Below are 17,384 nucleotides of genomic sequence, written 5' to 3'. Positions count from 1 at the left end.
CAAGCTTTTAGTTGCAATTGTTCTATTTACAAGTGATATTCGTTTAAATAATAAAAGGTGAAGACAAAAGATAGATTCGACGAATTGAAGACGCAAACGACCAAAAAGCTCAAAAGTACAAAATACAATCAAAGAGGTTCCAATTATTGATAAGAAATGTCTCGAAATTACAAGAGTACAAGATTCAAAACGCAAAGTACAAGATATTAAATTATACGCAAGGACGTTCGAAAATCCGGAACCGGGACACGAGTCAACTCTCAACGCTCGACGCAACGGACTAAAAATTACAAGTCAACTATGCACATAAATATAATATAATATTTAAATAATTCTTATAATAATTTAATATATTATATTATTTATAAAACCGTCGGCAGAAGAAAACAACAAAAAATGAGCCTCCCCAGCTGGCCATGCGATCGCATGGCCTGGAAGGCATAAATCCATGCGATCGCATGAGCCCCAGTTCCAGCCCACATGCCTATAAAAATCGAGCTTTGGTGCACCAAAAATAATAATCTATCTTTCTCTTCTCTTCATATATACGTAAAATATATATTTATAATTTATATTTTAATTTTAATTTTAATTATAATTCTAATAATAAGGGTATGTTAGCGAATATTGTAAAGGTGTAAGTCGAAATTGTGTCCGTGTAACGCTACGCTATTTTTAATCATTGTAAGTTATGTTCAACCTTTTTACATTAATGTCTCGTAGCTAAGTTATTATTATGCTTATTTAATCCGAAGTAATCATGATGTTGGGCTAATTACTAAAATTGGGTAATTGGGCTTTGTATCATAATTGGGGTTTGGACAAAAGAACGACACTTGTGGAAATTAGACTATGGGCTATTAATGGGCTTTATATTTGTTTAACTAAATGATAGTTTGTTAATGTTAATATAAAGATTTACAATTGGGCGTCCCTATAATTTACCATATACACTCAATCGGACACGATGGGCGGGGTATTTATATGTACGAATAATCGTTCATTTAACCGGACACGGGAATGGATTAATAGCCACTAGAATAATTAAAACAGGGGTGAAATTATGTACAAGGACACTTGGTATAATTGATAACAAAATATTAAAACCTTGGGTTACACTCAGTCGACATCCTGGTGTAATTATTAAACAAAGTATTAAAATCTTGTTACAGTTTAAGTCCCCAATTAGTTGGAATATTTAACTTCGGGTATAAGGATAATTTGACGAGGACACTCGCACTTTATATTTATGACTGATGGACTGTTATGGACAAAAACCAGACGGACATATTAAATAATCCAGGACAAAGGACAATTAACCCATGGGCATAAAACTAAAATCAACACGTCAAACATCATGATTACGGAAGTTTAAATAAGCATAATTCTTTTATTTCATATTTAATTTCCTTTATTTTATATTTAATTGCACTTCTAATTATCGCATTTTTATTATTGTATTTAATTACACTTTTAATTATCGTACTTTTTAATTATCGCAAGTTTATTTTATCGCACTTTTATTATTCGCAATTTCATTATCGTTATTTACTTTATTCTTTAATTTAAGTCTTGTATTTATATTTATTATTTTACATTTGGTTTTAACTGCGACTAAAGTTTTAAAATCGACAAACCGGTCATTAAACGGTAAAAACCCCCCATTTATAATAATAATATTACTTATATATATATATTTGTATTTTTATAAAAGTAAACTAATATAGCGTTAAGCTTTGTTTAAAAAGATTCCCTGTGGAACGAACCGGACTTACTAAAAACTACACTACTGTACGATTAGGTACACTGCCTATAAGTGTTGTAGCAAGGTTTAAGTATATCCATTCTATAAATAAATAAATATCTTGTGTAAAATTGTATCGTATTTAATAGTATTTTTTGTAAAAATATAAGCTATTTTATATACTACTCTGCTAAAACATCAGTAGCTCTACATTTAACGATTGGATCCGCTTATTTACTACATGTAGAACTATATATAGAGAATGGTGTGTTGAATTGCTTAGCACTATAGAGTTGAATAATGAAGTTACTATGATAGGAGATAGAAGTTTTATTAGATTTCTTTTAGGAGGTACAATGTACAGAATGTCCATGTTGGACATGGCTAGAGCTTTATTAATCTACACCCCCGCTGAGATTATTACACCTGATTGTAATAGTTTAATTACCGAAGGTGAAAGAGTAGATAGGAATTTTGACGCTAACGCCATATGGAGGCGTATGTCAAGATTTAGGGAATTTACGCGAGGTGGAAGACACTTCTACTTAGATATTGATAGAGCAGAGCTCCAAGTAATACATAGATTCTTAACGAACTCGATTACACAAAGGGGTATAAACAAGGAAAAAATGACCTTAAACGATTTATTTTACCTTAAGTGTATTCGAGACCCGAGGAGCTTTGTTAACATTCCTTATTGCATAGGCCACTATTTATCTAAAGTGGTATGCAAGCAGGAAGTATTATAGGGGTGGTATTTTTGTTACTCTCATTGGAGAGTACTTAGGTGTAGATAAAGAACATGAGGGTCCGATAGTAGAGATTGAGGAACAAACCAAGAGCATAGGCTTACAGGTTTATCAAGGTGCAAAGGTACTAAAACGGAGGCACAATATGCCAATACCATATCATGGCACCCATCCATAGGTAGAGAGGGGTTCGGATGAGGAGATGGAGGAAGCAGATGACATTAGGGATGTCATTAGGGATAGTTATACTGATGTCTTCCAGCATGTAGATGAGGTGGAAATGAATAACCAGACTAGGCATCATCAGTATGAGCAGTGGAGAGCCAGGGATGAGTATGAGCACTCCAGGCGACGCCAACACGATAGCTGGCAAGTTCATCAGCACCAAATCATGAGCCAGCTATCATATCAGGTACCACATAACTACATCCCGACTCGACCTGCTTTTTATCCATCACATCAGCCTGACATGCGACCACCCTTTGACCTGTATGACCCAAATCAAGCCTACCAGGACACCTATCACCAACCATGGAACCCGAGCGATGATATGAACTGGAACCCCTATCCAAATCAATAGTGTTCCATTGGTGATTTCTTATCTTTTATTATTTTTATCTATTTATGTTAAACGTTTAACATTTTGATACTTTTATGTAATGTTTAACATTTTTATTATTTTGTACTAATATTTCATTTTTGTAATTTGAAAGTGGGACATTAAGTCCCATTTCAAATTACCATGCATGTTTATATTTGTATTGTATGTATATTATCTCATGTACACAATAGGGAAAAACAGCGCATTTTCAAAGACTGGCATTAAGTTCAGCAAAAGTAACTAATTTTAACGACAAGATGCAAAATATATGTGAAATAACAACTGCAGGAATGAACAAATGATGTGCACCATTTATCATTCAAACAAACAACAATATGTTTGGAAACTTTTGTAAAATTTAATCATTTTTCTACGCTAATTACCCTCAATAATTTAAATTATTACTGATTTCTTGCAAATGAGGGCATTGTAAGATCTTAAGTGTGGGAAGGGATTAAATTCTTTCGGTTTTAAACATTTAACTTATACATTTGGTTTAATAGCCACCGTTAAAATACTAGTAAAGCAGTAGTTGTATTAGAATCTAGTGCTCTCTGATAATAAAAGAACAGCCCTAGTCTTGACTACCCACTTCTAGTAAAAATTTTAAAAAAATTTCAACTAAATGAACTCAAAATCATATTTATACATATTTATGAACGATAAAACTAGGTGTTAACACCGAAATTATTGTTACCTCGGAAAGGACATAAATTGAGAAACAACCCAAAACGCTTGAATTCATTTAAAATGGAATAGAAGAGAATAAAAAGGCAAAGAAAGAAAAATAAAAGCCAAGTGTGGGAAAAATTTACCAAGTTATTTCGAACATACATCACATATTTTTATACAAATAATTAAAAATACTTTTGTTCTGGACAATATTAATCAGTTTTACCCAGTTTATTGTAATATAAATGAAATATAAAAGGAAGTAAAGTCTTCCGAGAAAAAGACACGCGCTTCTTGATTTAGGTCAGGAAATTGTCGTCCAGACCAGTTGTAGAGTCTACGAAAAACCTTGAAAAGTTTTCTCGAAAATCAGCTGGAAATCCACGGACCTCAGCATCAAACAGGGACGCCAAGTGGTCAGACTTATCCTAACCATGAGAGGATCTATCTCGTACAATGGGGGGTACCGTACAAATTAGCTTATAAGACTAATGAATCAGATCCCCAGAAATGATAATCTCCTTAAAGATTAAAAATCAGCTTTTAAGCCTGATATTACTCAATCCTTGAGATTGACTTTTAAAGATTGAGAATTACAAACTCATGGAATTCGATGATATCTAAACTCAAGCTTGAACGAGAAAATATTTTGATCAAATTACAAACTGATTTGTTTTCTGAAAACCTATTTTCAATACGTTCATTACGATTGAACGTAAAATCTTAAGAATTCACCGAAATTCATTAGGTCACCTGAACCAAATCGGGTGTTAACCGTAAGAACGGTGGTTGCATAGCATGGTCGAAGATAGGACCTTGTGCCAGACCGAAAAACTATAGGGTGATCTTTACTATTGCTCCTACAAAGGATAGTAATTGCATCCGACACGATATAGACCATAATCAAAAGCATGTCATTAGACATTGCCTTAACAGTTCCTTGTTCAACGCTTTCTTTTACAACCGGACGGTAGTTTACCGAAAGGTAATATACGGAGCAAGTATACTGGACGTGTTGCTTTCCCAATACAAGGTTAGCAAGTGGGTGACACAAAACCTCAAGTTTTGAGCTAAAATTTTCAAATCTGAAACCCACAAAACCCAAAAACATTTTGCAAACACCGGTGAAGGGTTATTCCAGAAAACTTATATAGGGTAAAAGCTAGATTGAATTTTCAAAAGATCAAATGTTTTCATAAAGATTCAATTTCCTAAAGGATCTAAATTTTTATAGTCATGTGGGACTGTAAACCACAATGTTACTATCATTGTTCATACCGCCGTAACAAAATCACTAATGTACATAGTGTGAAGAATAAAGAAGTGATTCTAGTAAAGCTATATTCAAGTTCTATATTGCTTGAGGACAAGCAACGCTCAAGTGTGGGAATATTTGATAATGCTAAAAACGAACATATATTTCATTGCATTATCCTTCAAGAAAGACAAGCTTTTGGTTGCAATTGTTCTATTTACAAGTGATATACGTTTAAATAATAAAAGGTAAAGACAAAAGACAGATTCGACGATTTAAAGACGCAAACGACCAAAAAGCTAAAAAGTACAAAGTACAATCCAAGTGGTTCAATTTATTGATGAGAAACGTCTCAAAATCACAAGAGTACAAGTCGCAAAAAGCAAAGTACAAGATATTAAATTATACAAAAAGGCGTTCGAAAATCTGGAACCGGGACATGAACAAACTATCAACGCGCGACTCAACGGAACTGAAAGTACAAGTCAACTATGCACATGAATATAATATAATATATATATAATTATATAAAATTATATATATTATATTATATTATATTATTAAAAACCGTCGGCAAACTAGAAAACAAATCATTGTGAGCTGTCTCAGAGGTCCATGCGATCGCATGGCCATGAAGAGGGAACTTCAAGCGATCGCATGGGAAGAAATCACAGGCCAAGTGCTATAAATAGCGAATGAATTGGACGAGTTATACACACCTTCATCAACTGATCTCTTACTCTCTCTCAATATATTTATATTTATATTTTATAATTATAATTTTAATATTAAGTTAATAATAATAAGGTTATAGTGGCGAATGTTTTAAGTTTGTAAGTCGAAATTCTGTCCGTGTAACACTACGCGATTAATACTTATTGTAAGTTATGTTCAACCTTTTTAAATTAATGTCTCGTAGCTAAATTATTATTATGTTTATTTAAGCCAAAGTAATCGTGATGTTGGACTAAACATTAAGACTGGGTTATTGGGCTTTGGACCATAATTGGGGTTTGGACAAAAGACCGACACTTGTGGAAATTGGACTATGGGCTATTAATGGGCTTTATATTTGTTTAACTGAATTCTAGTTCGTTAATTTAATATAGAGATTTAAAATTTGAGGTAATTATAAATAATCACATACACTCTATCGGACACGATGGGCGGGATATTTATAAATACTAATAATCGTTCATTTAACCGGACACGGGAATGGATTAATAGTCAATGGAATCATTAAAACAGGGGTGGAATACAGACAAGGACACTTGGTGTAATTGTTAATAAAGTATTAAAACCTTGAGTTACACGCAGTCGATAACCTGGTGTAATCATTAACAAAGTATTAAGACCTTATTACAGTTTAAGTCCCCAATTAGTTGAAATATTTGACTTCGGGTATAAGGTTAATCTGACGAGGACACTCGCACTTTATATTTATGACCGATGGACAGTTATGGACAAAAACCAGATGGACATATTGAATAATCCAGGACAAAGGACAATTAATCCATGGTAATAAATTAAAATCAACACGTCGAACATCATGATTACGGAAGTTTAAATAAGCATAATTCCTTTATTTTATATCTCATCGCACTTTTATTTATCGTCATTTTAATTATCACACTTTTAATTATCGTACTTTTATTTATCGTCATTTACTTTACTCTTTTAATTAAGTTGTATTTATATTTAATATTTTACATTAGGTTTTAATTGTGACTTAAGACATAAAATCGACAAACCGGTCACTAAACGGTAAAACTCCCCTTTTATAATAATAATAATATTACTTATATTTATATTTATACAAATATAGTTTAAAATATATATAGCGTTAAACTCAGGTAGCTCCCTGTGAAACGAACTGGATTTACTAAAAAGTACACTACTCTATGATTAGGTACACTGCCTATAAGTGTTGTAGCAAGATTTAGGTATATCCATTCGATAAATAAATAAATAACTTGTGTAAATTGTATCGTATTTAATAGTATTTCTTAGTAAAATATAATCTATTTCGTACTACACCTCGCACACATCAAGTATTTTTTGCGCCGCTGCCGGGGAACTCAACAATACCAAAAGCGAAACGCTATAAAAAAATATATTTAGTTTTTAATCTATTTTTGTAAAAATATAAGAAGTTTTAAACATAAAAATAAAAAAATATAAAAAAAGTGTATATATATATATATATATATATATATATATATATATATCTATTTAAGTGTTTAAATAAAAAGAAAATATATTTTTTTATATAAAGTATAAAAGTATTTTTTTAGTTCTTAAAAATATAAGATTATAAATATTACTTATATTAATTTGGTAAAGATTATAAAGTAAAAAGTAAAAAAAAAAAATTACACGAGATGAACCTGCAAAATCTGAGCCTGCATCTTATCTGAATCTGCAAGCCATGCGATCGTATGGCTGCAGTGTAGAAAACTCATGCGTTCGCATGAGGTAAGCTGACAGGGTCTGAACCTCGTACAGTAGGATTAGGGTTACGGTTATTATTATTATTAATTAATTAGATTAGGGTTTTATTTAAATATTAATTAGTTTAAGTTTTGTTTAATTTAAGTGTTAATTAGTTTTATTAATATATAAATTAATGCTTTTATAAAATAATAATATAAAAATAATATTTTTATAAATATAAGTAATTTTATCATTTTTTATATCTTTTTATAAATTGTATATTTTTAACGTTTAATTTGTAATTTGTAATTTATCATTCGTAACTAGTTTTAAACTTAGTTTTTGCCGTAGTAATTTTATATTTCTAAATTTTTAGGCTTTACCGTAAAATCCCTTAAGTGCTTTTTCTTTAGATTAAGATTTAGGCGCTTTAGAATTTTACGACGTCGCTTATCGCTTTAGTTTTAAATAAATTTTAGTGCTTTTTAAGTTATTGCCTTTTTGGATTTAGAATTCCTTTTAAGCTTTAATACCTTTAGACGTAAGTTTTAATTTTTAGTTTTTAGACTTTTAAGTTTCGACGCTCTATTTTCTTATTTTTATTTTTTGACTTTTTATTTTTCGACGTTTTTCGACGCACTCTTTTTCTTTCTCATTTCTACGCTCTAGGTTTTAGGACATAGATTTTATCTTCAAAATTTCGACGAAAAAATTATTTTAAGCGGTTAAATTGATAGACATCCAAAATTTTCTGGTTCGTAGTAATAGTTGGATTTGTTAGTTGCGAGTTGTGGGCTTCCGATTTAAAGGGTCCTGGCTACCTGCTGCATCTATTGGCTATTCGAAACGTGGGCAAAATCAGAAAAGTCTATTAATTTAATAACTTATATAATTTTTTATTTTTATCACTAATAGGATATTCAGTGAATGCACGGAGCAAAACGTTCACCACCTTTCATACGTTCACCACCTGTAACTCGATCAAGACATCTAGCCAATATCATCGCCGTTGATTTTTCTTTATAATCATCATCTAGTCGACCAAATACTCCAATTCAAATTTCCGATAATCTATTTTTTGAACCCGACCTCACAATTGAGAACCCGGAGGATATTCAAGGACAATTCAGAGATCCTGAACCACTAATATTTCCTCCGGAACCACCAATCATACAACCCAGAGATTGTCAAGGAAGAAACCATTAAATCAGAATCCTCTAGCGATTCAGATTCAACAAACTCAATCATGGAAAATCAGGAACCTCTAAGTATGGAGGACCGAATGAGGGCTACACGCACGGGCCAAGGTAATGCAATTACTCAACCAGACATTAATGCGCCAGATTATGAAATCAAGGGACAAATCCTACACATGGTAACTAATCAGTGCCAATTTAGTGGTACGCCGAAGGAAGATCCAAACGAACATCTTCGTACTTTTAATAGGATTTGTACTGCAACACCATGGATTTGATTTGGTGACTGATAATGCTAAAAATGAACATATATTTCATAGCATTATCCTTCAAGAAAGACAAGCTTTTAGTGTAATTGTTCTATTTACAAGTAGTATTCGTTTAAATATTAAAAGGTGAAGACAAAAGACAGATTCGACGAATTGAAGACGCAAATGACCAAAACGCTAAAAAGTACAAAGTACAATCCAAGAGGTTCTATTTATTGATGAGAAACGTCTAGAAATTACAAGAGTACGAGCCGCGAAACGCAAAGTACAAAATATTAAATAGTACGCAAGGACGTTCGAAAATCCGGAACAGGGACATGAACCAACTATCAACGCGCGACGCAATGGGCCTAAAATTACGAGTCAACTAGACACAATAATAATATATATATATATGTATATATTTATAATTATATAAAATTATATATATTATATTATATATTAAATAAACTCAGCAGCCCACGTTTTAGTTGGCAATGTGAGCTGGTATAGCTGGCCATGCGATATCATGGCCAGGTAGTGTTAAAGTCATGTGATCGCATGAGGGCCTGTAGCTGGCCAAGTCCTATAAATTGCAATGTTTTTGGCCGAATTATATACACCATATCCATCTATCATCATACTCTCATTATATATATTTATATTTATTTTATAATTATAATTTTAATATTAAGTTAATAATAATAAGGTTATAGTGGCGAATGTTTTAAGTTTGTAAGTCGAAATTCTGTCCGTGTAACGCTACGCTATTAATAATCATTGTAAGTTATGTTCAACCTTTTTAAATTAATGTCTCGTAGCTAAGTTATTAGTATGCTTATTTAAATCGAAGTAATCGTGATGTTGGGCTAAATATTAAGATTGGGTAATTGAGTTTTGGACCATAATTGGGGTTTGGACAAAAGAACGACACTTGTGAAAATTAGACTATGGGCTACTAATGGGCTTTATATTAATTAAACGATACCTCGTTAATTTAATATAAAGGTTACAATTTGACATATCTATATATAACCATATACGCTTAATCGGGTACGGTGGGTGGGATATCTATAAATACCAATAATTGTTCATTTGACCGGACACGGGGATGGATTAATAGTTAATGGACTCATTAAAACAGGGGTGGATTACATTCAAGGGTAATTGATGTAATTGTTAACAAAGTAGTAAAACCTTGGATTACACGCAGTCGATAACCTGGTGTATTCATTAAACAAAGTATTAAGACCTTGTTACAGTTCGAATCCCCAATTAGTTGGAATATTTGACTTCGGATATAAGGTTAATTTGACGAAGATCCTCGCACTTTATAATTATGACCGATGGACTATTATGGACAAAACCGTATGGACATATCGAATAATCCAGGACAAAGGACAATTAACCCATGGTAATAAATTAAAATCAACACGTCAAACATCATGATTACGGAAGTTTAAATAAGCATAATTCCTTTATTTTATATCTCATCGCACCTTTAATTATCGTACTTTTAATTATCGCAATTTTATTTATCATCATTTTAATTATCGCACTTTTATTATCGTAATTTACTTTACGCTTTAAATTAAGTTATATTTATTTTTAATATTTTACATTAGGTTTTAATTGTGACTTAAGACATAAAATCGACAAACCGGTCAATAAACGGTAAAAACCCCCTTTTATAATAATAATAATAATAATAATATATATATATATATATATATATATATATATATATATATATATATATATATATAACAACCCGTCCTAATCCATCCGGACGACGTCCATATCGATTATAAACGAATTACAATAGTTGATAACATCGTGAGGTACTTGACCTCTATATAATACATTTTACAAACGTTGCATTCATTTTTAAAAGACAATCTTTTATTACATCAAAAGTTGACATGCACGCCTATCATTTCATAATATCCAAATGACCTAATCTGTCATATACTTAATAATAATCTCTAATGTACTTCAATGACTCGAATGCAACGTCTTTTGATATATGTCATGAATGGCTCCAAATGATATCCTTAATATGAGCTAATGCACAGCGGAAGACTTAATTCGTACCTGAGAATAACATGCTTTAAAACGTCAACATAAAGTTGGTGAGATATATAGGTTTGATGCTAGCAGCGTTATAACAATAGACCACAAGATTTCATATACATACATAATACACTCCTCGTGTATGAAAAAGTCGTTGAGCACTTGGTAACCATACTTAACATTTAAATCACAGCAGCATATTCTTAAATAAACCCTACACCGTACCAAGTGTAGTAACGAAACGAAGTACTGTGCAACCGTTTAAAACTGGTCGTCCAGCCCGGTTGGGGTTGTCAGGCCCGATAGATCTATCAACAGGATTCGCGTTTACGCTCCTCACGTAAATATTAGCTACCAAGTATAAAGAAATATGCCATGGTACAACTCAACGTAGAATTTATTTTTGATCACTTGTGTCCATAACGTAAATCATTTATAAAAACAGCGCATGTATTCTCAGCCCAAAAATATTTAGAGTTTAAAAGGGACTATATACTCACCTAATGTATTTTGTAGTAAAAATACATATAACATCATTGATCAAGTATAAGGTTGGCCTCGGATTCACGAACCTATATCAAGTATATATATATTAACACATAAGATCACATAATTCCTCCTAAATAACATTTATTTATTAAGTGTTGTAGTTATATAAATATATATATACTTTATTTATATTTTTATATCCTCGGTTATATTTTACATATCAATATTCTTGTATATAATTATTTTATAGTATATACATATTTATAGTTGATGTTATCTCAAAATCAGTAATTTGTTATATGCAAGATTTAGTATTTTTGTAATAAAAATAATAATACTAATGATGATAATAGTGATAATAAAATAGTGTAAATAAAATTATATATAAAAATTATGTTAATGAAAATAATGATAATAATAATAGTAATAATGATAATAATAACGATAGTTATAATTTCAATTAAAATAGTAACTTTAATGTTTATGATAATAATAATAATAATAGAAATAATAATAATAATAATAATAATAATAATAATAATAATAATAATAATAATAATAATTAAAATGATAATAATAATAATTATAATGATAAAAATGGAAGTAAAGTATATACCCTTTCAAAGAATGTTTCTCTAAAAAAAATGTCCCATGGGAGACTCGAACCCGAGACTTCTAGGTTACCAGACCAAACACCCAACCACTCCTCCATTCTAACTTTTTTGTTTTATAACCCGTTTATATCCTTATAACTCGAATTCGCTAGTCATCATCTTCTTCAAGAATTAAATTAATCGACCCAACTTGTAAATGACCAGGGATCAATCCCTATTTTATATGTGTTTAGTGTTTATTAATAATACAGAAATGATTGGTGAATCAATTTAATTAATTAAAACAACATAAAAAGAAAAAAGGAGCTGTAACAGCTTGTCGTAGTTCAAAGAAAAACTCAAAACGCGATTTTAAATTCCAGACACTCTTGGGTTATAATTATAACACGAAATAAGTTTTAAACCTTTCATAGAAACTTTCTGAGTCATCAATTTTGCTTAAAACTTAACAACGAATTCAAATTTTTGTAAAGATCATGACGTTTGACTTTTTGTGGTAAAACTTTGACTGCCAAATTCTTAATCGATATAGAGACTTGAGTAAGAAACTTTGAAGATATGTTACGTAGATGATTTTTAACAAAATGGCACTTTTACATTTTGAAGTTTATTTAAATTTCGAGCTTTTTAATAGATGAGATAGGAACAGAGCATAAACCAGTTGTTCTTTCTCTTTTTTTTTAATTCGTTAATTTAAAAGTTGCAAAAGATAATTGGGGTTGGTAGTTGATTATGTAGTCGAATGGTTTCATTTTAAATACATTGAATCGATTAGTTGATTTATACCACAGCTGGGTCGACAACAATATCTAACAGGATATTAAGACAAAAACAGATATCCTAATTTTTATCTGATTTTTAACAGATAGCTAACAGTTTTGAGAAAAATCCGTGAATTTAGGTCGATTGTGATATCCATTAGCTAGACAAATTTAACAGTTAGGATAACGATGGAAGCTGAATACACAATTTTTGTATTTATATATAGAAATATGCTGTATTTATATATGTTTTTAATTGTATATGTTCCTATATACATATATATATGTATATCTGCATTTTATATACGTATAGGTATTTTCATACAACTGTATATGTATATATTAATTATATATATCTGTATATAATTAATTCTTATCTATTTTGCTAATTAACTAATATAGTTATATTATTACTATTAATAATACTAATAATTATATGATTAATGATAATTGATAATAATAATGATAATAATAATTTTATATAATAATAATAATCATAATAATTTTATATAATAATAATAATCATAATAATAACGAATTTTAATAAAAGAAATAATAATTTTAATTACAAAAATAATAATAATCATTATTATTAATATTAATTTTAAGATTTATTATAATAATAATAGTAATACTAACAATATAACAACTTGCATTATATTTAATTATATAATATCATATAACACTTTCTATAATAATTTATATCGGGTAATAAATTTTTATATATTTAAATATATATTAATATACATATATTAATAATTAAGTATAGATTTCTTAAGTATATACTATATATAATTATGTTTTAAATAACAAACTTTATATATATATCTACTGAAGCAGATAAACCTAAAGTATAACATTACACATTTAATGCATTGTTAGCGTTGACATAACATGTTCGAAATCACTTACGTTCAATATACTCTAAACATTTGAAATAACAAGTTTTAGTTATTTTAAGTTACCTTAAATCCCATAATAGTGTATTAATTTATTATTAATAATTATTTACAAGTATAATTATCTATACATATATTTCTGTTTATAATTAAAGGTTCGTGAATCGTCAGGAATGGTCCAAGGGTTATTCAATTACCTAAATATAGATTTCAACTTTCTAGACTCAACATTACAGATTTTTGCTTATCGTGTCGGAAACATATAGAGTTTAAGGTTTAAATTTGGTCGGAAATTTCCGGGTCATTACAGTACCTACCCGTTAAAGAAATTTCGTCCCCGAAATTTGATAGAGGTTGTCATTGATAACAATAGGAATGTTTTCATGACGAATATGAGGTAATAATGGAGTTTTATCTTTATTGAGAGATACAGATAAAACGATTCGATCAAGTGAAGCGCACGAGTGAAGCTATCACAAAAGGGTGAAATGAGTAAATAAATATATTCGTTTCAACCGATGACGTAATTACTATTGACTTTCGGGATTTAAGGGATTTAAAGAAAATCTTAATAAGATTTGGTTTTCGGCGATTTAGGAAATCAAGATCTTCTTTGATTAATGCGATAATCTGTTTCGATTTCTCTGTCGGATATATTGCTATAAATCCACCTCCTTCGTTTTTCTTATTCTCCACACCTTCTATTCCTTCTCCCTCTACTCATTCCTTAATATACTACATCCAATCCTGATTCTTGATATACTCTTAATCTTCACATCTGTCATCCTTCTCTTTCATCTACCACAGTGTTTCTAGTTCTCCCGTGTCTCTATAATGCTATTTGCATCGATATACACGGTTTGTAATTCCGGGGTTATTATCAGGCTGTATATTCTTCATTATTTTTCGGAGCTTCATGCTTTTCGTTTTCTCTTCCCGACTTCGAGTCAAGCGAGTAATGGTCCGGAATTCGTAGGTATGTAATTTGGAATGAACATAGCTAATGCCCTCAGAAAGAAATAGTAATGGCACGGTTTTTGATTTGTCATCTTACCAGATTATCCTGGAACAGACCGAATCATCAAGAAATATTTTCTTGATATTTTTAGAAATTGAATAGAATGTAAGAGTCGTGTAACACGGCACATGATGATGGTACTGTGAATCATCACATTCCATTAGAAACTCAACATGACTTACTGTAATATAATGACGTTGATCAAGTGTCATTATATTATACTAATCCATGCTTCAGTTCCCAACACTACTTCAAAACATTCATATTTTAAACTCGAAGGTTTCAGAATTTAGGAACTAACACAGTTTCTTTTATGTTGCAGATATTACGAAGAGATAAATGGTCTCAGATAAGAATAGTTGTGAAAATATTGCCAGAAATATGGAGGATATTTATAATAGAACATACGAGAATATCTTAGAATTTCTAATATCAATGGATGATGAAGAAGATTTGTCTGTGAAGGTTTAGAATGAGAAATAAGATGTTTGCTAACGATTTCAGCAGGCACAGAATCATTTGGATTCTTTGAAGGCAAACTTATTCTTTGTGATTTGTCCACGACTTTCTTCATAGTTTCTCATAATCCGCTTTTCGGTACTAAATTTTCTATCGATCGTTCCTAACACTCCTTTCTTTATCATCAAACTTTTGGCCATTAAGATCATCTACAACATGCTGCTTCGTCAGCATTTTCAAAGTTAACTGATCTGGGTTATCGGTTATCAAACCGAGGTAGTTTCAGGAGAATTGTGTTTTTAGAATGATTAATCGTTGATGGTAATATTGTGGAATATAAAAGGTTCCCCAGTAACAATAAAGAGTACGCATATATATCGCGGTTATAATAAAGTTGTTTCGAATGAAAAGTCGGAGTTGACTTGCTGGAGCTGTGACAAAATTAGCTACTTTGGAAAGGGATTGCAAAACGATCTTCGGTAATAACAATGTCAAAGGAACTAGAACAGATACGTGTCAAACGTTTACTCAGTTTTCGAGAGTTTTTCAGGTGCATAACTATATGCATCAATCTTTTCTTCCATAGATGAAGTGCGGTTGGTTTATCCTCTCGATTGAGGTGTTTTTAAGAATCATGATAGATTTAAACGCTGATTGTAATCGTCGAGATACAATGAGGTTTAAGATGAAATCAAGTGGCAATCTTGAAGAAATGTTTAGTTTCATATGTTATAATCAATATTTTAATTCATTTTAATTGTCCAGTGTCATTAGTCCACAGTCGATAGTCCACAGTAATAGTCCAATAATTCATATATAGTTTAATATATAATATACGAATTAACTAATACGTGTCGTGACCCGCATACGTCTCAGACTCGATCACAACTCAAACTATATATATTATTGTAGAATCAACCTCAACCCTATATAGAGAACTCGATCATTACTACATATAGAGTGTCTATGGTGATTCCAAATAATATATATAGATGCGTCGATATGATATGTCAAAACATGGTATACGTGTTCCGATATTTAAAGTGCGTAAAATAATTACAGAAATTAAATGACGATAAATAAAAGTGCGATAATTAAATTGCGATAAATAAACTACGATAAATAAAATGTAATCAGTTAGCTAGGAACAGTTAGCTGGAACAGTTAGCGTGGATTCTTAACAAAATTTTTTATAGTTAATTTGTTTGTTTCTAACAGATTTTATTTTGTCATATTTTTTCTTCATATGCCACTTGTTGGATTCTGGAAAGTCAAAATCCAAATATGAAATTGAATGAAAATGAAAATGGTTATTCTGCGGTGAACGAATACGTATATCGGTGGTTGTAAGTAGGATAGTAAATGACTGTTGAATCAGCTTCGACGAATGTACAATGTAACTTATTAAGATGAAATCTAATTATTCCTCGGGTATTACCTACCCGTTAAAAAAAAAATTTCACCATTAATATTTTGTACAAAAGAACTTTTAATTACAATCTTTATGAAAACATATATATATATATATATATATATATATATATATATATATATATATATATATATATTTTTTTTTCTTCAGATGAAATCATGAATTTAATGAGTTAATATGATATTAATCTCATTTGCTTTTCGGTTTGAGCTAGAATAAGAAATCTCTAAAACTTTTTGAAACCACATATTCTTCGCAGAATATCAATGAAGTTATGGATCAATACTTCATCGTTCATTATTGTTGGTACTCCTTGGTATCTATGGTGCGTATGATGTTGATGTTTGTGGGGCAGATTATGATGTTGAGACGTGTGATGCGGATGTTGTTTGTTAGTGGTGATGATGGTAGTGCTGATTATGCTGTCGGTGCTGCTTCTGATGTTTATAACCTTCGCACCATATTCTCTAATGCCACTACCCGAGCGCGGAGTTCGTTGACTTCTTCTATTATACCGGGATGATTGGCGGTTGGGGCGAGCGGATGAATAAGATTCGTAAGATGGGATATTATATAATCGTGACGAGATACTCTAGAGATAAGAGAGAAAATGGTTTCTCGAACAAGTTCGCCGGTAAGTGCTTCAGGTTTATCGCCAAGAAGGCAATTTGGTGGATGGAATGGATCTTCGATGCGGAATGATTTTCGGATATCAGATGATATTCTAGCTATATAGAATAT

This window comes from Rutidosis leptorrhynchoides, chromosome 9 (genome assembly GCF_046630445.1).
Source record: "Rutidosis leptorrhynchoides isolate AG116_Rl617_1_P2 chromosome 9, CSIRO_AGI_Rlap_v1, whole genome shotgun sequence".
NCBI classification, from domain to species: domain Eukaryota; kingdom Viridiplantae; phylum Streptophyta; class Magnoliopsida; order Asterales; family Asteraceae; genus Rutidosis; species Rutidosis leptorrhynchoides.
This window is presented reverse-complemented; position numbering follows the sequence as displayed.